The sequence below is a fragment of the Pezoporus wallicus genome, unplaced genomic scaffold (genome assembly GCF_028554395.1).
Source record: "Pezoporus wallicus isolate ANWC-B61680 ecotype Strahan unplaced genomic scaffold, APGP_CSIRO_Pwel_v1 contig_7545, whole genome shotgun sequence".
Taxonomy (NCBI): domain Eukaryota; kingdom Metazoa; phylum Chordata; class Aves; order Psittaciformes; family Psittacidae; genus Pezoporus; species Pezoporus wallicus.
This window is the reverse complement of record NW_026642398.1, coordinates 7,671,357-7,695,087: the sequence shown is the minus strand read 5'-3', so window position 1 is coordinate 7,695,087 and position 23,731 is coordinate 7,671,357. Positions and strand designations below refer to the sequence as shown.

Below are 23,731 nucleotides of genomic sequence, written 5' to 3'. Positions count from 1 at the left end.
TGGCAGGTTCAGCAGAAAGGTGGAGAATGATGAGCCCAGAGCCTGAGCATCCCTTCACCTGTATAGGTGATCTGGGTCAAAGCACCATAAAAGACCATGGGTGAATCATAGAATCATAGAATGACTTGAGTTTGAAGGGATCTTAAAGTTCATCCAGTTCCAGCCCCCTGCCATGGACAGGGACACCTTCCACCAGACAGAGTTGCTCAAAGCCCCATCAGAAACACTCTCTCAAAATACCACTCCTCTCCATGTTTCCAGGGAAACAGGTAAGACCACAAAATAGGACAGGAGTTGAACATAATCATATTGAAAAGTGGCATTTGCTGGTTTATTTCTCAATGGGCTTTCTCTTGGCAACTCTTTGGTTGCTGAAAGCTCATTTAAATGTGTGACTGCTTGTCCCTATGTCAGCCTTCTTGGTCATTCATGGAAGTAAATTGTAAATATATATATATTTAAACTCTGGGATTTCATTACAATCAGACACAGTCTCCTGTTTGTGCCATCTCAAATTTATCCTTCAGACAACATGCATAATCTTTCACACCATTTCAAAATACTGCAATAATTGTATTGTAGACTCAAGTATTATAATTATTTATTAGAGCAGGATGCTCATGGTTTCCTGAGACTCTATGGTATTTTTGGTTTTTGGCTTCTCTCTGAGACTCATGTAAACCACTCTTTATGTTCAGCAAAGCATCTGTTTTAGCTTCACGATTACTTTGTCTTCTAGACTGAAAGGGGCCTCAGAGCGTTTTAACCTCCTGCTTCCCCTGCCTTGTAATCTCCCCAGGGTTTGCCAGACTCCTTCCCAACATGAATGGGGGGCCGGAGAGGGAGGAGGGAAGTGGGGGGGATTTGCTTCCGATGAAGTCAGCCCAACTCCATCCTGCAGCGGGCGAGCCGGGAGGGACCCTCTGCATCCGCCACTACCGATGCTGCCAGCGCCGGATTAGGCAGCGCAGCCCTGGGCTGGGAAGCTGGTGGTGACTGTGCTCCCCCGCCGGCAGCCTTCCCATGGGAAGCTTTTCCCAACAGGAAGATGCATGAACTTGGTAAATAATTCCCAATGTCTTGCTAAAGTTTCCCTTTTCTTAATTTGATTTCACTTTGCTTATGAGTTGGGTGATTATTTTAACAAATTAAAAAAAACTTTTTCTTTTTTTTTTTTTGACAGTTTATGGTGTTTTTTTTTCCACTTTGAAGCTTCTTGTTTTACCTTTTAAGTAGATAAAATCCTTTGCTCCATCAGAGGTGCAGTGGATATTGGCTTTGGAGAGCACCTCCATCTTCATTTATTGTTTTATCCCAACATAAAGGGGTACTTAAGAAAAAAATAGGTCATAGGTTTGAAAATGTTCTGTTTGAAAAAGAAGAAAGAGGTGTGCACCAGGTGTATCTTTCTCCCCAGGGTCGTAACTTGGTGCCACCTTCTTTTCACGTTCCCATTGGTTTGCACAGTACCACCCCTGAGTTCACATCAATAGCAAAGACCTACATCTGCCAAGGTCCTGGTCTGCAGCAGTCCTATAGCTGAATTACTGTGGTGAGCAAAGTGCAGAAGAGAGGGTTCATCCCCCTTTCTGCTGCAGAGTCCCACAGGAGATCAAACACCTCACCCAAACTCAAGGAGGATTACTGCATGGTAAAGCAAGGGCATCTTGAAGCATTGCCGACTGAGGATGTCCCAGCACCTCAGCCTTGAGCCTGGTCTTCTTCTGGGACCACTGGGGCTCAGTGGAAACTTGGGCTGCTTTGGGCTTTACTTCAGGTTTCTGAAGCACCTGCTCCTGACTGTGGTAAAGCACTTTACATCCACTAGAAAACATGGGGGACGGCAGAAGCCTTGAGTAGTTTGGTACCATAAAAGTGGGAAGGAAGGGAAACACAGAGGAGGAAGGTGGCTGTTCCTTCGTCCCTGTGTCTCTTCCTTTCTCCCTTCATCTCTCCATCCTTTGTCTTCCTGCTCAGTGCTCTGCCTCCAGGACAGCCTCTGCTCCGGGGGCTCTTGCCACCCCTCCTGCTTGGGAAGCCAGTTGTGCAGCCGATGGTGTTTTTGTTTGCTCACCTTAGAGATAAAGCGTGGGAACAGTTGCAGCCTGAGATGACAGTAGCTGACAGTTACATTTTACATCTATTTCAATTTTTGTTATCTTCCTGCAGCTATTTTCACAATTCTCATATGAAAGGTCTGCTTATCTCACTCCTGCCATGGTAGAAATGGCTAAAGAAAACATCCCTGTTTGTTTGTATTGAAACTGGTATGGTTTGTGGCTTTTATGGCTTTTATGGTTTTTTTACTGTTTTGCTTGGGGTTTTTTTATCATCTTGAACTCTTGAGCAGAAGGTAACAAAACACTCCAGGGCAGAGTCTTATCTCTTCTACATCAGTGCAAAGGTAGAATAACCTACTGTCATTTACCGTGGGATTGCATTGTCTCATTTTCAGACTGTCTATATGAGCAAATAGATGAAGCCTTCTGCAAATGCTGAAGCACATTAATTTTCCACTCCCTTTTCTTACTCATTAAGGTATGTTGCATTATAGTTATTACGAGGCAGGTCTACGGTAGCACAGCAGTTGCATCGTCATTAAAGACAACCTTTTAAATGCATCAAGAGGGACAGATGTAGAGAGGTTATTTAGCATGCTGGGGCAACGCCAAGATTGCATCCACACAACTGCAGCTTGCATGGGTGGACTAGAGGTTGCATGCAACGTAGCCATCAGCACTGTGAGGTTTCAAAACTAGCTTGGAAGCGGCAGCCTGAGTGGTTCAAGGGTTTGGCTGCTGGAGCTTCTCTGGGACATCAAGGATTTGGAAGAGAGGAGCTGTGTGTCCTCATTTCCTTTACTTCTTCTGATGGCTGGTGTGGTCTCCTGCTGCCAGGCCAATGATAGGAGATGTCCCTCAGCATGATCGTGGTGTTTGTCCAGCCTGGAAGGACTGTCAGGGGCTTGATTTGTAATTAGTTTGACTGAAAGGATGCAGATTGAGGGAAGGAAGGGCTTGATTTTTGATGTCTGCTCTCAGGCGCTGGGCTGAGACAGTGGCTGTCTGGTGAGGGGGCAGAGGGTTTTATAATGTCTTTACAAGTCTTTGTGTTGCTGGTCATTAGCTAGATGCAAATACTAAGTTTTTTAAATCGACTAAAGTTTGCATGGAGTAAATGAGTCATTTCCCCCTTTGCCATGGTCTGCCTGCCTGCAGATGAGTGCTGGGCGTGAGTGGTGCACTGAAAGCTTCTCTTGCTGCTCTGCCCCAGCAGCTCTGGGTCAACTGGACATCATTTCCAAAGCTTGCGTTCCTTTGATCACCAACCAGTGAACTCAGCTATTTAAGTAAATGTTACAGCTTTCTGGGAACTGCCACCTGAGTTGCCACAAAAACACTGTGAAATTATTGTCAGGGAGCCAGCCTGGCTGACACAGGAACCTTTTCCACTTGCATGGAGATGCAGGAGAGGACCTCTCGTTGCTCCCGGATGTTGAGGAATTCACCCCACAGCCTTTCTGAGAAGTGGTTTTTCTGCCTGCTTTGTAAACCGTGAAAATGAAACACTCAGATGAAGAGATTTACCCAAGATCATGTAGGACGTTGTTGCGCTTGAGATCAGAATCTTCATCTTCCGTGTCCCAGTTTTGCTCTCCATCTATTCACACACTGATGCTATTTTAAGCCTCTTAAGTAACCATGTTGTTTGTAATTAGCTTCACTAATAACTGCTCTCCATACACTGCAGGTCCTACCAGCGGAGCAGCACGCTCTTCCGAGCAAAGCTAAACACTAGGGCGGCTAATAAAAGGCATCCGTATTTCAAACCGGTTGTTGTTGAGCAGACACGTGTCCTTGTAGCTCTTGTGATCAGGCAGCTGCCTAAATGCAGCTCCTGTACTTTGGTTAAGGATGAGGTGTTACTACTCAGGGTTTCCGGGGTGTTGCCTCACTGACCTTTGAAGAAAGTGAAGAAGTACGATCTCTGCTTTGCACTGTGTGCTGAGTCAAGGCTGCTGCTTTCGAAGAGAGATTGCATCTCTTAGTACCTAGAGCCGGAAATTTAATTAATGGCTGCAAAAATCTTAGATGACGGCTCTATTTACACCCTGGTGTACAACGAGAATTAGTAGTTACTGTCGGAAGTGCACTCGGAGCACTGGATGAAGCTGAATGACCAAACGAGGTACAAATCCAGAAGTAGATTGGCTGTAGAGGTGATGCTGAGTTGCAGTTCCGTTGCATACCACCGGTGGATGCAATTTTGCTCCATAAAAAACACAAATGCTTCACCAGTTCCAGGATAAAGGTGCTATCTAAGCAAATAGACACATTAGTGGTTAAGAGGAACAGGCTATTTTAACACATTTTTCTGAAGAATCCAGTCTCCAAGCTTCCAAGCCTATAAAATCAGGAACCCAGAGATGTTCTATAGCTTGTCGAAAACAAGGAGCTTGATGACCACGGTGCTGTGCCACCTCACTGCATGCTCGCTATGTGACTTTTGCACCAATGGTGTGTAGAGTAGCAGTTGTAGGGGCAGTCAAATGAGCTCACCTTTCAGCAAATGTCCACGTCAGAGGGGTTATCAACTGCGGAGCCTTGACCTCTTGTGAGATCACCACTTGGCTGCCTCTAGATCTGCAAGATCTATATGAACGTCACCGTGTTTTGCATGCAGGACTTTTTTTCTCTGCCTTTAATGTCAATATATTGAGGTAGTTATCTTTAACTGTGCACACACACATGCAAGCCAAGCTGGTTCGCTGAACATCAGCGCAGCCATGTATGCTTAAACCAGAGGTCTTTATTCAGGCAAAGCCCCTGTTGATTTTTCCTCGCTTCTGTAAATTCCAGTGCCTCACTCAGAAGCTGGCAGTGCGCATTTGTTTGCCTTTGTATCATAGTACAGATGGGCAATCCTTGTAGTATGACTACATTTATTTACCGATAGAAATGTGTGGAGCTGTGATAGGTTGCCATAAAGGCAATTATTGATTCCTTTGGGGTTTTTTCCTGCAAAACTGGTTAGGCTAAATGCTGTGTTAGAGCAAGGTTACAGTTGAATTGTGTCTGAAGACCTCTCTTTTTTCCATCAAAAATTATTTATAGCTGGCATAATGGTATTTTCTTTTGCAGGGGTCTCCTAATCTGTGTCTAATTTTGCATCACACGTGCTGCAAAAGCACTGCTAAGGCTAGATTACAGCTGTGGCCAGTTCAGTTCCTACCCAGCACTTTATTTCTATCTTGGCAGTAAGATGTGGCAGTTTTTCCCCCTCTTCCGCTCTATGCTCATTTCCATTGAAATGCGTATTTAGGCATTAAAAGGCATATGCAGTTTTGATCATAGAGCTCCTCTCAAAACAAAGAAAAAACCAAACCCCAGAGTTAAAGACTCTATTAGAAAGGTCTCAGAGCAGCAGATGTGTACATAGAGAAGCAGGGGAGGTTTCCTAGGGGACAGGACGCCCTCATGAGACAGCCTTGTTAACTGGGTCCAGTTCTTCTGTCCTCAAGATATTCAGATTGGAAGAGGTGGACAAGAAGGGCTGAGAGGGGTGAACCTGGAGCAGCAACTACTTGCTCAGCCCCATCCAGGTCTACCAGGGAGGCGATGACCTGTAGAAGCAGAAGAATGTTGTTAGTTCAGGACCAAATGGATCTCACTTGTCATGACTGTGCTTAGGCTGGAAATGAGAAGATGATGATCATGTCAGAAGAGAGTTTTGGAGGAGCTTTTTAATGAGCGGTGGGAGGGAGGAGTTTGGTATGTTTCTGGGAAGGATTATGTGTTTGCCTTAGGTAGATGCAGATAGAGTTCATGCTCCAGGGAAGCCCTTCTCAATCCTATGTAAGAATAAAAAAGGGAAGAAAATGTATATAATGAAAATGATTTTGAGGATTCAGAAAAGAATAAGCTGGCCTGGTTTTATTTCTGTATGGCTGTCCCCATGCAGAGCCCGTGCTCAGATGAAGGAATCAGTTTTATTCTGAGGTTGATGGTTAAGTGCCAGGAGCGACTGTCCAAGGCTGTGGTTGCATGGCTCTTTTCATCTGGCCTGAGTGTGCTGATGCCAAAGGGGCTGGTCCCGCTCATTCTCCTCTCCCAGACTGGTTTCTTGCCCATCCCTGGTGCTGGTGCTTGGGTTCATATGACCCTGCAGTGACCTGGGCAAAAAGACTGACTAACAAAATTTAACCCAGAAAAGAACCCACAGTCAAGCTTGATGTTGATGGGTCAATGCCAGTACTTGCCATGCAAGAGCCTTCGGCCCCAGGGCAGGTAGGGAGAATGGAGACAGCCCTGAGCAGTGCTGAGGGATGCGGTGTGAAGCTGCCCCAGCAGTGGGGTCCCCGGTATAAGAACAGTGACCTGTTACAGTAGGTCCAGAGGAGGGCCATGAAAATGATGGGAGGACTGGAGCATCTCTCCTATGAGGAAAGCGTGAGAGTTGTGGTTGTTCAGCCTAGAGAAGGCTCCTGGAAGACATTATTGCAGCCTATCAGTATATAAAGAAAGCTTGTAAGAAAGATGGAGAGGGACTTTTTCTATGATGAAGGTGGTGAGGCACTGGCACAGGTTGCCCAGAGAAGCTGTGGATGCCCCATCCCTGGCAGTGTTCAAGGCCGGGTTGGACGGAGCTTTGAGCAACCTGGTCTAGTGAAAGATTTCCCTGCCTATGGCCTAGAGGATGGACTAGATGATCTTTGAAGGTCCCTTCCAACCCAAACCATTCTATGGTTGTATGAAATGCTGTCCTAGTCATGACAGAGGTTTTGTTTTCCAGTCCCTCCTAGGCAGGAGGAGATGGAGGTAACCATCTTGGACTTCACGCTTAGGTGTGAAGATCTCAGGGTTTGGTCGGTCTGGGTTGGTCTCCTTCATGTCAGCCTGTGTGAAATGCTTTGCTGGCTCAGATGTCAGGGGCAGAGTGATTCATACCTGGGGTTTTCTCTTCCTTTCTACTGTGTGAAGCTGGGGAGGTGTTTGGAGTTTTCTCCCCTCTGCACCCCCGCTCCCCAGCCAACCCTTTGATATCAATGTAAGACACCCCTGTGGTGACTCAGCCCCCTTGGGAGACCCCTGGGGTATTGCCCCAGCCTCCACAGCAGCAATTTCTCCTGTGAGAAAGTCATCTAAGGCTTGGCCTTGGCTGTTGTGGCTCACCAGAGCCTGCCGAGGCAGCGGATGCAGAGGTCATATACAGCTGGGTGTGAAAGGGCAAGCGTGGTCACTCAGGGTTGCTTTCATCAAAGATCTGAAACAAGGCAGCTTTGTCTTCTACTTTCATTCATTGCACCATTATCATTCACAGTTTAAATGCCAAGCTTTAGTAAAAGCAGGGTTGGGTGAGGAAGCATCCCCCATGTTCAGGATGGCTTCATACCTGGTTGGGTTGGGCTTTCCCTGCTGTTACGGGTGTTACAGACACCAAGCCCAAGCAGCTCTTCCCTGGGCACTAGGTCCTTCCTTGGACCCACACTCACTGCCAGGAATTTCTTGAGGCAAGGAAATAATGAGCACAAACTTCCAAACTGCCCTATCTTCTGTAAATTTGAGTCCCAATCCCAAAAGCTGTGTCATATACCTCCCCTGCCATCGGTGTTTGCTGCAGCATCCACTAGTGGAAGGGTCATAGCATGGTTGGTTTAGTGGTATATGACTCATGCATGACTCTGGATGGACCCTTAGAGCTGTCCTTCTCCTCCTGATGTGCATGTTTTCATCCAATGACCCCCAAACCAGTGTTCTCTCTGCCACTTAGGGTGCTGCTCAGGTACCATCCCCTTACTTTTACTTCTTTGACAACACGTTCTGATAGTTTTTTCCCCTCTTGTTTTCTCTACAGATTTATCTGGAAAGTATGACTGGCAGGAGCAGCTTACTCACCATTAGATAAGTATTACAGATGACTCATGCTAGAGGATTGATAGCTGTGTGGCTGCGATGAACACGCTGTTTTATAACAGCTGTAGCATGATGCCAAGAGGCAGGAACCTTAATTTCACCATCCGTGCTTATCCACTAATATGCTTTGAGTCTCTGGCACCTTTTTCCCTTTGGTTTGTCCATCTAAAGGGTTCACCGAAGTGGTTTTGCTTCCTTGATGGGGTACCTTGTATGGGGTAGCTCCTGCCATTTCAAGCCCCACTTCAAGCTGTCACCTTGAAATGAAAGCTGTTGTTGACAGGCAGCAGCTTTGTTGTTATTCTCTGGGACAACATGCAGTTTTTGTCTTTTTAATAGATGCTGTTAGTGGCTTTCCTCGATTCTTTGTGGTTTCTGTTTTTGTTTTCTTCCCAGAGCCATTGCCCCCCTTCTTCAGCACAACAAACCAGAAGGTGAACAAACAGGTAAGGCAACTGCTGTTGCAGCTTGTTAATTTTGAGTCATTAAGGGTGAAATACTGGCTGTAGTAAAGTGAAAAAACAGCTCAGCAGCAGTGAGATTTGTACCCAATGTGCTCAGCTCCATGAAAACACCTGGAATAACTATAGTGCAGGCTACCTGGGAGCCTGAACTTCCATTTGCTTCCGCAGCCACTGCTGTTAAGGCTGTGAGAGCAATAGGTAATGAGATTTAATAAGTTACAACTAAGGAGGAGCCTGTCCTTGATGTAGATACATAAGGAGCTGAGCTGTGAAAGTGGGGTGTATGTACAGAACTGGGGATGGCTGACACCATCCCTGGACCACACACTTGGGCATCATCTGTGGTTCATGCTTTGGCTTAAACTGCTGAAGATGTTTGGTTTCCACTAAAGTGCTGGACCATGAGGCTGAGCACCTGTGTCGTGAGTAGCACATCCCTTTCACCAGCACCAGCCTGGGGCAGGAGATTCCAGTGGGCAGTGGAAGTGTGTTAGGTGCTGCACTTGATTTTATCAATGAACAGGAACCAGAGCCCCAGTGCATAAGAGAAACATGGCTTGAGGATTTGTGCTTGTGTCCCAGTCTTATGATTTGGGTCTGCATTTACTGTGAGGGTGATTAGACACTGGAACAGGTTGCTCAGAAAAGCTGTGGATGCCCCATCCTTAGAAGTGTTCAAGGCAAGGTTGGACTGGACTTTGAGGAACCTGATCTAGTGAAAGATTTCCCTACCCATCACAGGGAGGCTGGAACCGGGTGATCTTTGAAGGTCCCTTACAACCCAAACCATCTATGGTTCTATAATTCCCATGCTTTGCTACGCTTATTGCAAGAACTGGTGTGGGATCCACTGCTGAGGTCTGTATGGGAGCTTCCATTCTTCAGGCTGTTGTGCTGCTCTGGAGAAAAGAGTTGCGACCTCCTTGTGCTATAGAAACATTGAAGCTGGAACTGTTATAGCAGAAGCCCATCTGTGACGGCTTATAACATAGGCTCAGTTAGGTCCCTGCCTAGTAAAGTAGAAAATGCCTTTAAGACATTTAGACTTTAAGCCCTTTAGACAGTATAAGATACTTGCCATGAACCAATCTCAGCACTAAATTGTTCTGAGTGATAATCTAGCATCGCTATTTGGGGAAGGGATGGGGGTTTGGCTCTCAGGGATCATGAATGATCAGGCAATGAATGCAAGTGTGGGGCATCAGGAATTTTACTGGCATATTATTCCACTTTCAGCATGTTGTCCTACAATGACATGCCTAAGAACTCCATACCCCCCAAAAAACCCAAAACCAACCTCTGATGAATACCCTTAACCATTGCTTGGTGGATATACAGAGAAATGAAAGCTCTGCCCCTCTCACCTTGCATCTCTGGGGTCAGGACTGCAGCTCAGAGGTAGGATCTGGTGCTTCCCCGTGGGTGGCCTGAGCCGTATGTATTCAAATTGAGCACCCAAGCATGTCACCTTGCTGCAGCATGGGGCTCAGCATTGCTAGGGGCTTTCCAGCCCTGCAGGACAGTATTAGTAAGAGGGTTTATGTGTGGTGTGTCTTTTGGTTCAAGCTGTGAACTGCAGTGGACTCTAAAAACTGCTGCTGAGACTTGTAAATAATGTTGCAAAAAGTTTCCGAGAAGCTTAATTACTTCCCTAAATATATTTTATGTCTAAAGATGCTCAGGCATGAGTCCATGCTGGAAGTTTCCCCAGTAGAGGGGATGTGTACTCTTGTCACTTTGGAAGCTTGAGCAGGTAGCGGATAAGGAAGTGGTTGCTGGGGTTTTGCTTCTCTCTGTCTGTTTGGGAAGCTGGATTTCAGGGCATGTTTGTGGGTTTGGGGGGTAAGTAGAACAGTTCAGAGCAACATGAGTGACCCGCATGGTTAACTTCAGGATTGTGTCAGCTGAACAATTAGATTGGGGATTACAGATCCCAGGGCACCTGATATCCAAATAGGTTTTTAAATCACACGGGTCATTTTAAAAGAGATAATTGAGTTCCTGAGTTACTCAATAATGCCTACCAATGTTCCTGAGAATGGCTCATGAAACATTTGCAGTCTCTAACTTCTGTTAGAGGTAAATTCTCTATTAGGAAGAAATCAGCTGCCCATGTGGTGTTTTCTGTCTTAGAGTCTCAGAGTGTTTTAACTAGATGTGTTAATACAGCTGGGATGAATGTACCACTCAAATCTACATGCTCTGATAACCATTCTCAGGTGAAACGCATCCCAGTAGAGCCATTTGAGCTGTAGGTGAAACGCATCCCAGTAGAGCCATTTGAGCTGTTGCTGCTACTAGTTCCCACCTGCCCTGCTGCCCAAAGCTGTTACCCACAAAATCAGGGCTATGGGACAGGCTATGTGTGCATCCACACCTTATCCATTGTTTTGTATGAGCACAAACCCATCTTTTCTTACTGGGAGAGCTGGTGCACAAAGTGGGGAAGCCAGAATATGGCATATGTGTTCTGCTCCACCTGCTTGAGGGATGGGGATTAACTGTTGGAAGCACACTGGCTGGGGGCAGAAACATCTTGGATTCTGAAGTAGACATAGCACTGTCCCTGCCATTGGCAGGGGTTGGAACTAGATCATCTTTAAGGTCCCTTCCAAACCAAACCAGTCTGTGATTTTCATTTTGTCATGGGATAGTTTCCCAATGGAGGGAGGAGGGAGAAGGAAAGCATCTGTGCTGGCTGGACTGGCTTTTGAGTTAGCATCCCTGTAAGCCACTTTGTCCATCCCTTCCTGGGAAGCCAGGTCCCTTCACATGCTAGGCCAATGCTGTCATTTTATTCTGATGGCAATTCTGTGTATTAATGGTTCTGCCACAACAAAACTGTGTGGGAGTCCCACAGGATGCCACTTAATGCTGCCAGCTTGAAATGGGAGGGAAGGGCCTGCTTTGCTTGCGTCTGTTTGCCCATATTGATCTCTTCACACTGCAAGGGGTGATAACAAAGGGAAGGCTGGGATCAGGGGGGTCAGAAGAGGAAAAAATAAGCAAATTAAGTCCTCGAGGGGCAGCAGAGGTGGTGGAGCATGGACTGATGGGCACTTGGTGAAAGGTCTTGTGCTGATGCATGGGATGGTTGTGCCAGTGCAGTCTGGTTGGGTCTTAGCACTCAATCTCCCTTTTAGCTGGTCCCTAGTGCAGGTGTGGAGGGCATTGCTCTGCCATCTGCACAGGTTACAGTGACAACAGACTTCCCTCTGCAAGGGGAATTCTCCCTGGCTGCAGCAGAGGCTGATAAAGCCCCACCCTGGTGTTGTAACAGATCTATAGATGTACGATGAACAAGAAGGGAAATCACCTGGAGACACATCTGCATCAACCATGTCACACAACTGTCCCAGTTGGGCAGCAGCCCCTGCCAGTAGGTCTGTGCAGTACTAATGCCCTGCCTGCACGGACTTGCCAGCCTGTCTGCCCATCCCAGGCAATGTCAACCAGAGCAGGAGTCTGGTGCTTGCTTGGTTGTGTCTTGGAGCCTTGATCACTGCCTGATTTCTACCCCTTACCCTTCCCCAGCTTCACATTTCTCTTTGCATTTGGAGTTGCAGACTGAAAACACTCAAGCTGAACCCTGTGCCTCAACGGTTGCTCATCTGAAAACGTGGAGCCAGCTCGCAGCAGCTGCTAAAATAGCAGAACTGAAGTGGGGAATGAAAAGTGAGACTGTGATTAAGACCTGATTTCCTGTTGCAGCCGCACTGGGCTCCCACCAGCTATGGGGACGTTGGTGGCATTGACAGAGGTGGTGTGAAACACCCAGCCATTGGCCTCGAGCTGGCTGAATCACTTACAGGCTGCCCTGTGCTGCTCAGCTATCTGAGTGCTTTGTAGAGGTAGGTAGGCCAGGCTCAAGGATCCCAGTTTTAGGATGGAGGGAAGGGTAAGAACCCCATGTAGGGTGGTCCTCGCTGAGTTGGGGTTGGAAGCAGCCATGGTGAGATCCAGGCTAGAACTGAAGCAGGCTTGTGTTTCTTGTTTTGTGGTATCTAAAAGAGCTGAAAGAGTGCACAGGGTGTGGGGACACTGGATTCTGTGGATTTTCTCTCCATCTCTGCTGATAAATTGCTTTAGACCCACCATCTAGGACTGGGCAAGAGAATAATGCAAGGGAGAAGAATTGCTGCAGAAGGGATGGTGAAGCACCCTAGCTGGTGCTGTTTGTTTCAAGGGCACAGAGATCGTTCATGTGTCCTACTCTCCGGTCCCTTGTGTAACTAGATGTCATAAAAAAAGCAAATTAGTTTATCTTTTTTGGCTTGCTTGCACCAGAAGTTCATGAAAGGAGAAAACAGCTGAGTGCGGAGGAGATGCTGAGCTGCTGATGGCTGTTCCTCTGAGGACACTATTTCACAGCCTGTGTTTGTTAGTGCCAAAGGCAGCTTCTGGTTTCTTTCTCACCCTGGAAGTGCAAATCACTGCTCTTCCATGTGTGCTTCAACAGCTCCTAGGTCCAGGCTGGTTTAAACCTGATGTATTTCAGCAATCCAGATGACATCATTGTAACCTCTGTCCTTTCTGATAGGATCATTTATGTGCATCATGGAGATAGGACTTCCCTACACCGCCTCAATCTTTGGAGAAAGACAACTGCAAAACCCACTGCAAAGAGGCCAGAAGCCCATCAGCCGTAACATTTGCTCTGTGCTTAGTGTTTACCCATCTCATAGCTCAGCAAAAGAGCAGCTCAACAATCCCTTTGCTGCCAGAGGTGGTGACAAGTAGAGGGATGGAGGAGAACAGAGAAAGGTTATTGTCTGGATGCAAAGCACCTGGAGTTAGCTCCTTCTTTTCTGTAATAGGAGCTGTAGCTCCTTCCCCTCTGTCATGGTTTTGGCCACATGGCTTGATGGAGGCAGCACTTGACCTCGTGTGCCAGGAGCTTGCAGTAGGAACCTGCTGTCTCTGTTATGGTCCCATCAAGGGCATGTGGCCCAGCAGGGAGGACCATGGGAACATCTCCTGCTGGGCCATCCTACAAGGAGCTGCAGCACGCACCACAAGTTGGTTATTGCAGCCCTTTGGCAGGGTGGAGAGAAGCAGGCAAGCCAAAATCTGCAAGCTCACCTCCATAACTGCAGGCTCCCTCCAGATTTGGCCTGAGTGAGGGGGTACATGGAAGACGTCCATCTCTTCATAGAAGACAATGATGAACTTTTGTACCCCTCAACAAACTCCCCCTATTTCTCTCTGAGTTTGAATACACAGCAGCTCCCATCAACCCTGCTGCTCAACCCACCAGATTCTTTCATACCGTTTGCTGTTCAAAGTACAGTTACAGCTTAATTCAGCAGTGTGAGGGACCAGTTCTTGAAACACAGTGCCAAGTGGCACTTGGTCTTTTTGGCCTCTGTCAGCTCATAGGGTCATCAGCATCTCCTCCAAGGCTGCTTCTTCTTCTTCTGTATTCATGCAGCACCCAGCACCACTGGCATAGCTTGGACAGGCATCTGTAGTACACAGGGCACGTAAGTGCCCTGCTCATATCAGATCAATATTAAGGAAATGTAAATAAAAATGTAAATGACTTTTCCACAGAGCAGGTACGCTCTGGCAGTGGTGGTGTTGGGGAAGGTGTGCTGATTCACAGCAGCCAAAGTAATTGCCCTGAATTGATGTCCTCTACTCCTATTTCCTTCCTCTGGTCCAAGAGTATTTCTTTTCTGGTGTGCAGCCTGGGATGTGCATGGCCCACATGTGAAAGGTGAGGAGGTGGGCAGAGGGGAGAGTTGTTCATGAGCCTCGCAGAGCATCGCACATTGTCATTGCTGTGCAAGGAGGGGGAGCGCAGAGGATGACTTCTGTGCTCAAATAGACTTGTGTAACATCCACTGCCATGGGGGGAGAGGGGTATTTTTCAGTCTCCTGGTGCCTTTCATCCCAGAGGAGTTCAAAGTGCTTTTTAGACTACTTCATAGATCTGAGAAAGGGACGAACAATGGGTTTTGCATGAAACGTTCTTCTCTGCCAGGAGAGCAGCACCTAACCACTGCAGCTGTGGAGCTGGGAGCCAGAACTCTTCAAATGTACCCGCTTCTGCTGGCAAGCAAAGCAGAGCAACACCGCAGCTCAATGTCATTTATGTAGTCTGGAGGAAGAGCTGCCCAGGACTGTTTTGAGTCTTTTAGGAATTGAGGGAGTGTGGGTTAAAGGAGAGGAAATAGCGCAGATATGGGTAGTAAAATGACTGGTTTTTGAGCAAGGAGGCCAAGGAGGGCTTTGAGGTGATAACAGAGAATAGACTGCAGGTGAATTTGTTGTGCAAAGTGTTGACATACAGATATAACACTCTTCTGTCTTTGCCAGAGAGATCTTTCATGTCAAACTAAAGAGGAAACAACACTTTATTAGAGGAAACCTCATAGCCTGGGTATGATGGCACCTGAAATATTCCCTAGTCCTGGTTCTCCAGCTCAGCAAGACTATAGGAGACTGAAGGCTATGGAAAAGAAAAGAAATTTGCTCCAAGGATCAGAGATGTGTTCTTCCTGGATGAGCCAAGTGCTTTTAAATTCCCACAGCTTTGCTGGCATCTGAAAGACGCAGAAAGGCATCAGGCTGTGCCACCTTCCAGGTGGTGGTCAAAAGGCAGGGAGGATGTGGCAGAACTGGAAGAGCTGGTGGAACAGGAACTATTTGTCACAGTGAAGAGTCATGAGAGGTTGGACACAGTGGTCCCAGTATCCATATCAGGCTGCAGAAGAGGGCAGATGTGGGCAGCTAACCAGTGTGCTCCCATGTCCCTGAGGATGTCATCCCAGTAGAAGCGCCACATCCTGCGGTGTTTTTCAAGAGCTCCATGACCCTTCAGTAGCACATCTGGAATGGCTTCTCTGGTGTGAGTCTGTGTTCATGACCACGTCCATCAAGCAGCACTGGCATACAGAGGAGTTTGGGAGCTACAAAAGAGAGCAGCCGGAGGAGACCCTGGTTGGTGTGAGCATCTCTGGTGGCCTCTCCACTGCTTTCTGTCTTTGCTATGTCTAATGGTGGAGATGGTGCTCACACCTTGTAGCATGTCCAGCCCAGCCCAGGTGCTGCAGGCCATGATTTGATGTGCATTCCCTTTGCCAGCCATGCCAGCTAGGTTTGCTTGCCATGTTCAGTGTGGTGAGTGTCAGCAGTGGAACCAAAGGATCACTGGTGCGTGTAGTATTCTGCCTGCAAAGCCTGCAAGAAGACAGAAAAGGTAATTTCATCTGGGATAGGGGAGGAGAGAAGGGGTATAAGGAGTGATGCCACGTGAGTTTGTCGTGTTCCCTCAAGGAAAACTGTGCATCTCTGTAACAACAGGAGAGCAGCAGGGAAGTAGCCAAGAGATGAAAACCAGCTTCTTAGCAACCCTCTCGTGCATCTCTCCTCTCGTGTCTTCACCACCAACAGTAAGAAATGAAAAGGAAGAAAAAGGCAGCAAGATATGTTTTGAACGGATGCCAAGGTTGATTTAATTGGATATATTGAATTCGTTAACTTCTGAATGATGTGGCTGCAAATAACGAGCTGCGAGCGGCAGCGGCAGCACAGCACAGACCTGCCAAAAGGTTCAGCAAAGCAGAAGGATTGACCTACTTCCATCAGCTCCGCAGGGAGTACAGGCAAAATGCCCTCCACTTGCTGTCGCTGTGCTCCCTGGAGGGCTGCACATCCCTCCATGCAGAGGAGAGCTCTCCTGGGCTGGGAGGCTACTGGGGAGCCCTGCATGGACTCCCCAGCACGAGCTCAGGGCTGGATAAATGTTCATGTGCCCATGGGAGGTAGCTTGCTTAAAGCAGGGTCTCCTGCTTGGTCTGCTGACTGCTGGCTTCTGTCTGATGCTGATTTTCTGCTTCTCCCATCTTAAAAAAGTACTCCATATTCTGTGGTAATGGCCTAAATGCTGTTGTAGCTGATAAGAGTGATAAAATCACCCATGCACACTGCCATGGCAACCTACAGCAACTGCTCTTCACTCTTGATGTTTCTCTGCTCTTTGGCGTGAGCGCAGATGTGTGGTTTTGGCTGAGGCTTGCCTGGGAATTACCCAGATCTGGAAGACTTGGCTTTGGTTATGAGCTGTGCCATGGATGTGGAGCCGCTGGGCAGTTCCTGGCCTTCGCGGCCACCCCTTGAAGCAGGGCGTGCTTCCGTGCACTGCTGCGAGCCCAAGCAATGCAGATTGCATCTCGAAAGCATTGTCAGCACTGGGGAGGAGGCTTCTGAAAAAGAAATATGTTTCCAAATGAATTTCATAGTGGTTATCAAGAGGAACCACTGTGTGTCTGCTCCCAGCACCACCATCGTGAGTGTGTGTGTAGATCCTGCCAGAGTCCTCCCTGCAGGCAGTGACCACTGGATCCCTGCAAAGTTGGTGTGGTGCCTCCTGGCCAGGTAACCCCCCAGGTAATGGAGAAGTTCAGCACCCGAGTTGCATCCTGGTGTTCTGCCTTTGGTACCAGCCGCAAGCCAAACTCTTCCTATTCATTTGACAGTCTTCTTCAGTGCTTATTAGTGTCAGTGCAGGAAAATGTCCTGAGGAACTGTGTGTCATGAGAGAAGGTGGTTTTCCTGAGCCACCAGACTGACAGTGGTGCTCTTGCAGTAGGGAATGTTTGCCAAGACCTTTGGAGCTAGAAGAAAACAAAAGAGACATTTGCAAAGTACACAAGTACAGAAGTGCTGCGTGAAACCATGGCCTAGGTTGTGTTGAACAAGGCGCTGACGTGGGAGGGAAAGTTGGACACACCATCAATCTCCGTTATTATTATGAGTGTTAACCCCACATTGGTAGTACCAGGCCTACTGCACAGATCCTAGTGATAGTCATCCAGCATGGTGGGGAACTTGCTATTTCAGTGGGGAAATGAGGCAAAGCATCATTGGGGAACATGTCCGAGGTCACACAGAGGAGATGACCGGGATGATGTCCTCCACCACTGAAACTCTGGCCTTTTTCCAATCCCTGCCTTGATTGTGGGTTCTTCTCCTGACCCCACAGCACACCTCAGACAGAGCAGAGAAGGGTTGCAAGTGGGAATATGAAAGAATACATGTTGTTTCATTGAGCAACATCAGGAAATCGTATGGGCAGAAGAAACCGAAGACAGATGGAATGAACCCAGCTGTCTCTGCAGAGAAGACATCTCCTTGTAGCGTGGAGGCTGCTTTCAGGATTCATGATTCAGCTTTCAAGTTGGTTTTTGATAGTTAGGATGTTTTCATTTTGACTTCATCTGTTGACAAGGCGGTAAGAGCGCTGCGAGGACGCATATCTCTCCATCAGGTATGACTAATTGTACTGGGACAGCCATGCACGATAACACTTCTGTTTTCTCTGAAAGGGCTCCATTACAGCCAAGCCCCATTGAGTGTTTTTTTGCAGGAGTTTTGCTGATTGTGCAGCCCTGTGAGTGAGCAAACATGGAAAGTGTTGAATATTCAGCTCAAAACCCAGAAGCAGACTTGTTTCACTGCGTGTCTGAACTGAGCTTTTAACCGCGTGTTGTCAGTGCTTTTTAGGAAACTCATCTTGCCTGAGATGCATCATCCGGTAATGACATGCTCTGATTTAGGGACAGCCACCAGGAGCTTTGCGAAGGTCAGGGCTCATGGTTAGGCATTGGTGTCTTTGCAGCTCACTGTTGCACTCTGCTTTCCCCATCTTCTCCTTGGAGAGCTAAAGTAAGTCCATGCTCACAAATGCAGTTTTAAACAAGAGCCAACAGTGTGATTTGTCTTAGTCCTGCACTCAGAAATAAAATGTCTCCAAAAAAGCCAGTGCATGGCAGAAGCTGGAAAGCCAGGTTGGGCAGAGCCTTGGATGACATTGTCTAGTCTGAGGCATCCCTGCCCATGGCAGGGGGCTGGAACTAGATGATCTTAATGTCCTTTCTAACCCAAACCATTTTATGATTCTATGATTCTAAAACACTTTTGTTACATCTTTGCTGCTGTTGATTCTGTTTCTGCAGGAGCCAGGAGTTTTGGTGGAACCTAAGGGTAAATTTAAACTTCTTGTAGTTAAACTGGTTTCCTCCTGCTCCTCAGGGCAGCAGTTGCATGCCATGCTTATGTCCCTGGAGAAGTGTGTTGGCACAGGTGAGCCTCTGATCTCAATACATCAGCTCAGTGGTCAACACCCTTATGCAAAAAGAGCTTTGGTGTGCAACTCTTCCATTTGGCAGAGTTTGATCTTTGCATGAGTTACAACAGAAAGCTCTCCACAAGAGTCTGTGCAGCTTTAAAAACGTGCTTGCCTTTGATGGAAATCATTGTGTGCTCCTCAAGATTTGTAGTCATCTGAAAGCTGCTACTAAAAGCTTGCAAGTGGGCAGTCTGTCCAACATAAAGAGGTAGTGGAGATCTTCTTGACCCTTCCTCTGCCTCTTTTCTTGTGGACTGAGGCAGGTTTTCCTGTCTGCAACAAGGCTTCTTGTTTAGAAGTGCGAGACTACTTCCGTCATGGTACCAGTGCAGAGCCATAGTTCCTAGTTGGGTGTTAGAAGAATTAGTGAGTAATCATAAGGGTGATGCACCAAGAGACAGTCAGTGCAGACCTTCTAAGGGCATTGACTTCTCACAGTAAACTCACTAAGGGACCATTTAAGACTTCTCCTCTCCTTGCTACGTTGGCTTTGTTGTTTGTTGTACCTAAGGAGCTCTGAGCATGTGAACTGAGGAGAGGTGAACTTTGCAGCTGAGGACACCAAGGAGGAGACAGCTCTGGACACAGAGAGGTTTGGCATGGCATCATGGCCTTATCCGTGATCTGTCCAGGGTGAACTTGCTGCAGATGAGGCATCCCTCTCTGGAGGGGCTCTTCCATGTATCTGCAGCTCTTTAAGGATGTTGACAGGAATGACCTGTTTGCATTGAAGGTGGTTCCCCTTGCTCCTTTGGATGCCCCGTGGCAGAAAGAGGAGTCCTACTGGCTGCCAGTTCAGCTCTAAAAACGATGTCTGTGCAGAGTCCATCCTTGTCTGGACTCCAAGGGGCTGCTGTGCACAAGGCTTTCACACAGCTTCCTTAACAGTCTCCTTTTCACTTTTTCCAGGGACTTGTACTGTGCTTCATTTCAGAGGGATCCAGTGAATTAACATATTGTTGCTGCTGCCTGGGTAATTGCATGCCCGGGGTCTACTCTGCTCTGACATAGTCTTCCTGGCTTCCCAGAGAGAAAGCATCCTTTTCCTCCAGCAAACAAGTCTGCAAACTGTTGCCCTGAGAGCTTGCTCAAAGGATAGAGGAATGGGAGGATGGAGGGAAGAGGGGGAGGCTGTTTCTGAAAGCCTATCTGGCTTCAAGACCTCACCTATCGACATGGAGGAGGAGATGAGGTTTTTAATCTTTATTTGTATACCAAGGTACTAATTTTGACTGAAGCTGTGGTTTCTTGTGCTGATTTGTACAGACCTTGTATGGGTGCAGCTACAGAAATACAGGCCCACACTAGATACTACAGGGGCTCAGAAACTGCCTGAAATTAGCTATTCTGGGTCACGGAGGAGTTTCAGCAGAAGTTGAAACTGAGTGATCTGATACCCTGAAAATAAAAACCTGTGAATAGGTAGGTATAAAAATGCTTACTGGTCTCACCTCCAAGTACAAAAAAAAACCATGTGGATAAACCCTTAGAGCCTTCTAAGGCCCTGTGAGAGTAGACCACATCTCAAAATGTGTTGGAGAGCACATCTTCAAAGCTGTACAGATTTCTTAATGCGGATGCAGCTTTGCATTTTTAAAGGATGCTATTTGGTCAGGACTGACTTCTGGTGGGGAGCTGGCATCTTGTAGGCTTTGGTCTCCAAAATCAAATGTGGGTGTGTGCAGTGTGAGGAGGGCAGCTTTACCCCCAGCATGGCTTGGCTGTCAAGCAGTCATGAAGAGGGCAGGGAGCATCAAGACCCTGGAGTAAAGGGGAAGAGTTGGTTCATGGCTCTGCCAATGACCTCCTGGGTGACCTGGGGTGAGGAGATGAACCTCTCCTCTTCCATCTCCTCCTCTCCTGCCCACCCAGCACATGACAGTTGCCTTATGGTTTGTATGGATCCTTCTGAGAACCCAGAGCTCAGCAGCGCCCTTTTCATCTTCTCAGTTGTGACATTTCCTGTTTCTCAGTCACATAAGTTATTTTGACTGGAAGCAAGACATTGCTCCAGCACCCTTTGCGACACAAGGGATGGAGAGGTGAAGAAGGCCGTGCCGACTGTGTAGCTTGCTCATGTTGTATCAGAGCATTGCAGCTAGCAGGGGACGGGGAAGGCATCTTGAGCTTTTGCATCCTGTGGAATAGAGGCTGCAGCCTGGGGCAGTACAGAGAGCCTTTTTATAGTCAGCACTATACATGGGGCTTAGGAAATCCTGCTTGTTCTGTAAATGTGTGTATGTACAGGGGAAGAGGGACATTTGACTGCCCTCTAATACTGCTCTTGTGTGTGCTGCAGATGGGACGTGGACCCTGATGCCCAAACTGAGATGGACAGTTGCACGGTACTGCATGCAGAAGTGGGGTTTGTCATATGGTGGAGGGAAACATAAGATACGGTGTCATGGGGTACCTTCTGGGCCTTCACGGTGTTGGGATTTGGTTGTTTCTCTCAACTCTTTCACTTGGGGGATATCACAGTACCTGAGCATTGAATGATTCCCACTCTTTCCTCTGAAGCCTCTGAGCTGGGGGCAGTTAAAAGATGACTTGTAGGACTGTAGGATAATTCAGGCTGAAAAGGATCTCAGGTGGGTCAGCTGTGAGATCAGACCAGGTTGCTTTTAAGTTTATTCACTGAAGTCTTGAAGACTTCTCATGATGAGAGTGTGCATCCAGCTCCATGGCCTGACTGTTGTCATGGGGAAAAAGGTTTCACTAACATCCAGTCTGAACCACTCTTGTTCCAAATGATGCATGTTGTCTCTCATTCCGCTGCCAGACACCATTGTGGAGAGCTCTGTGGCCCTGTGTTACGGTAATGTTACTGTGCTCCTGCAGCCCAGGACGCTGTTGGTCTTTGCTGCAGTTTCTTTGCTAAGGTCCCAGTTAGCTTGTGGTCCCAACAACTGTCAGCCCAGCTCTTGAGCAGTGGCATTGCTGCTCAGCTGGGATGCTGGGCTGTGCTTAGATGATCTCTTGAATAGGACTGTCACTGTGATTGGAAAGCCTGAGCACTTAGCAGCAGCCAGGAGGGAAGAGGAGCGTGGAGGAACCCTCAGGAGACAAAGACCTCTTCTCACTGCTAATGACATGGGCTGCTGCAGGTAGAGATACCAAGCCCAGACAGGTAAAGCAACGTATTGAGTTCTGCAGAAAAACACAGGTGTTATAATTAACATCGTCTCACTTACTCATCTGTACAGCAAGTTTTTACTCACTACTGTGGTTTCAGTGGGGCTGTGACTGTTGATGGCCTTGGAGAGCTGAGGTCTACCATACCGTTGGCAAAGGGTGGTTGAACAAATCTCACTTGCTGTGCTTGCTGCTGGGGACAAAGCATGATTCCTGGTAGCCATGTGTAGAGAAATCATATGTATATATGTATGTGTACCATATTGAAACAAAATGCTGCAGTTTCATTCTGTGCTGCCAACAGTTAGTGTGTGAGTTTCAAACCGGCAACCTATATTCTTTAAGATCCAAGCACCTTGGGGAAAAGATCCATATTTTATGCTGTACTAATTTAAAAAATGGTGTCTTTTGTAGTGCAGCATGGTAGAAATAAGACAAAAAAGGAGAAAGAGAAGACAGAAAGATCCAGACCATCATTTTAAAGGTTTTCTGCTTTTCTGTTCTTTTCAGGAAATGTGGCTGACTATACACGATAGGAATGAAACCGCATATCACAAACCACTGTTGAGTTCATGAAGTGACCATGTTGAAAGAGTAGTGAAAAAAGTGTTCTTACTAGCACCCTCCTAGCCCGTAAGAATCCTGGCTGTGGCTTGCGATTGTAGTAGGGTGAAGATTTGCATTTTCAAGTTGGCGGTTTTCCTGTTTTACCCTTCCACTTCCTATGGGCTAATTTGACGCTGTGTTAATTGTGAATCCGGAATGCAAATCAACTCACCTGCTTGTTTTCCTTTCATTTTTAGGTTTTCTAACTATGGAATCTCTCCTGAGGAGCTGCATCGTGTGCTGCTGACCTTGGGATGGGACACAGGGAGCGAGGAGGAGCTGCAACGTGCGGCTGCCAGTTGCTTTCATGAGGATGTCATATAGTGCTGAAAGCCATTCTGCTCTTGGCGTAAAAAATCCTTATCCTTCTTGTGTGCTTTTTTTCCAGGACAGCTGATACTTCCTGTTAGAGGTGCTTTATATGCAAATCAAGGTGGTACAACAAAAAAGGAGTCCTGAAAGCAATCACACCAATAACCTCAGCTCACCGGGGAATTCCTGCTTATCATTTTTTGTCTTTTCTGTTTTCAGTTCTGTACAAGATGCTTCTTTGCTTGCTCTTTCTTACAGTCTTTAACGTTTGCCCTGCCAGACCTCTTGCTCATGAGCTACAATGCTGCTTGCATTTTGCAGGGCTCCATGTCAGTGCATGAATAAAAGACGGTAAGTGCTGGAAATCAGGGTTAGCAGTCCCTGTGTTCCAGCTCTGCTCTGGTGCTCACTGGTGTTCAAATTAGACATGAACCTCACACTAAGAATGCCATGTGCCTGTAGTGATGATTTACATGGGAAGGTGAGCCCAGAAACCCTCAGGAAGCTCAGGAAAGGAGAGAGGTAGAAAACTAAAAGAAAAGAAGGCAGCAGATAATTAGCTAGCAACTTAAACAGGAGCAGTATTTGGCCATCCTGAGGCACCACGAGAGATGTCATGCTCAGCACTGAACTGATGCAGTGACACAAGTTTTGATCATTTCCTTGCTCCAGCAAAACAAACTTAACATCTGCCCAGTTTGTGCCCTGTTAGGTATCCCTGTAAGTGCATGGGGCTGATCAAAGCCTTGCTCATACCAGGCTCTCACTCAGCTGCCAGCAGCAGCATCACACTGATGCTACAGCAAGTTGTGAGGGTGAAAAAAAAGCCTTGTAGAAGCAGTGCAAGAAAAGAGCATGTCAGAGCAGGAGAGAGCTGCACAACTGCATGGCCTGGAGGATATTCCCATGTGTGTCTAGAGATACCCGCTGCAGCCCGGGTCTTGTTGAATCACACTGTGGTTTCTCTCGCCTTTGTGTGGGTAACAGTGATAATCGTTGTGTGTAGTGTTGGGGTTTGTTATTTGTTTTTTCTTCAATGTAAAACTGTCAAATTGGCATTGGTAGGGCAGCAAGCCTGATGCGGCTTTTATCTACCCTGAACCTGGGGACAAAGGAGGAGAGGAAAATGGCTTGACCAGTTTGGCTGCTGTGTGTGTAACGGTCCT

The 23,731-nt window shown here is 47.3% G+C and overlaps 1 long non-coding RNA gene across 1 annotated transcript in view; it reads left to right on the top strand.

Annotated features, from left to right (window-relative positions):
- Window positions 1-22,560, top strand: part of LOC130610165 (uncharacterized) — a 131,105-nt gene extending 108,545 nt beyond the window's left edge. Inside the window, exon 4 of the long non-coding RNA XR_008974974.1 lies at window positions 22,451-22,560. This is a non-coding gene — a long non-coding RNA (uncharacterized LOC130610165). The remainder of the gene's footprint in view (window positions 1-22,450) is intronic.
- The last annotated feature ends 1,171 nt before the right edge of the window (window positions 22,561-23,731 follow it).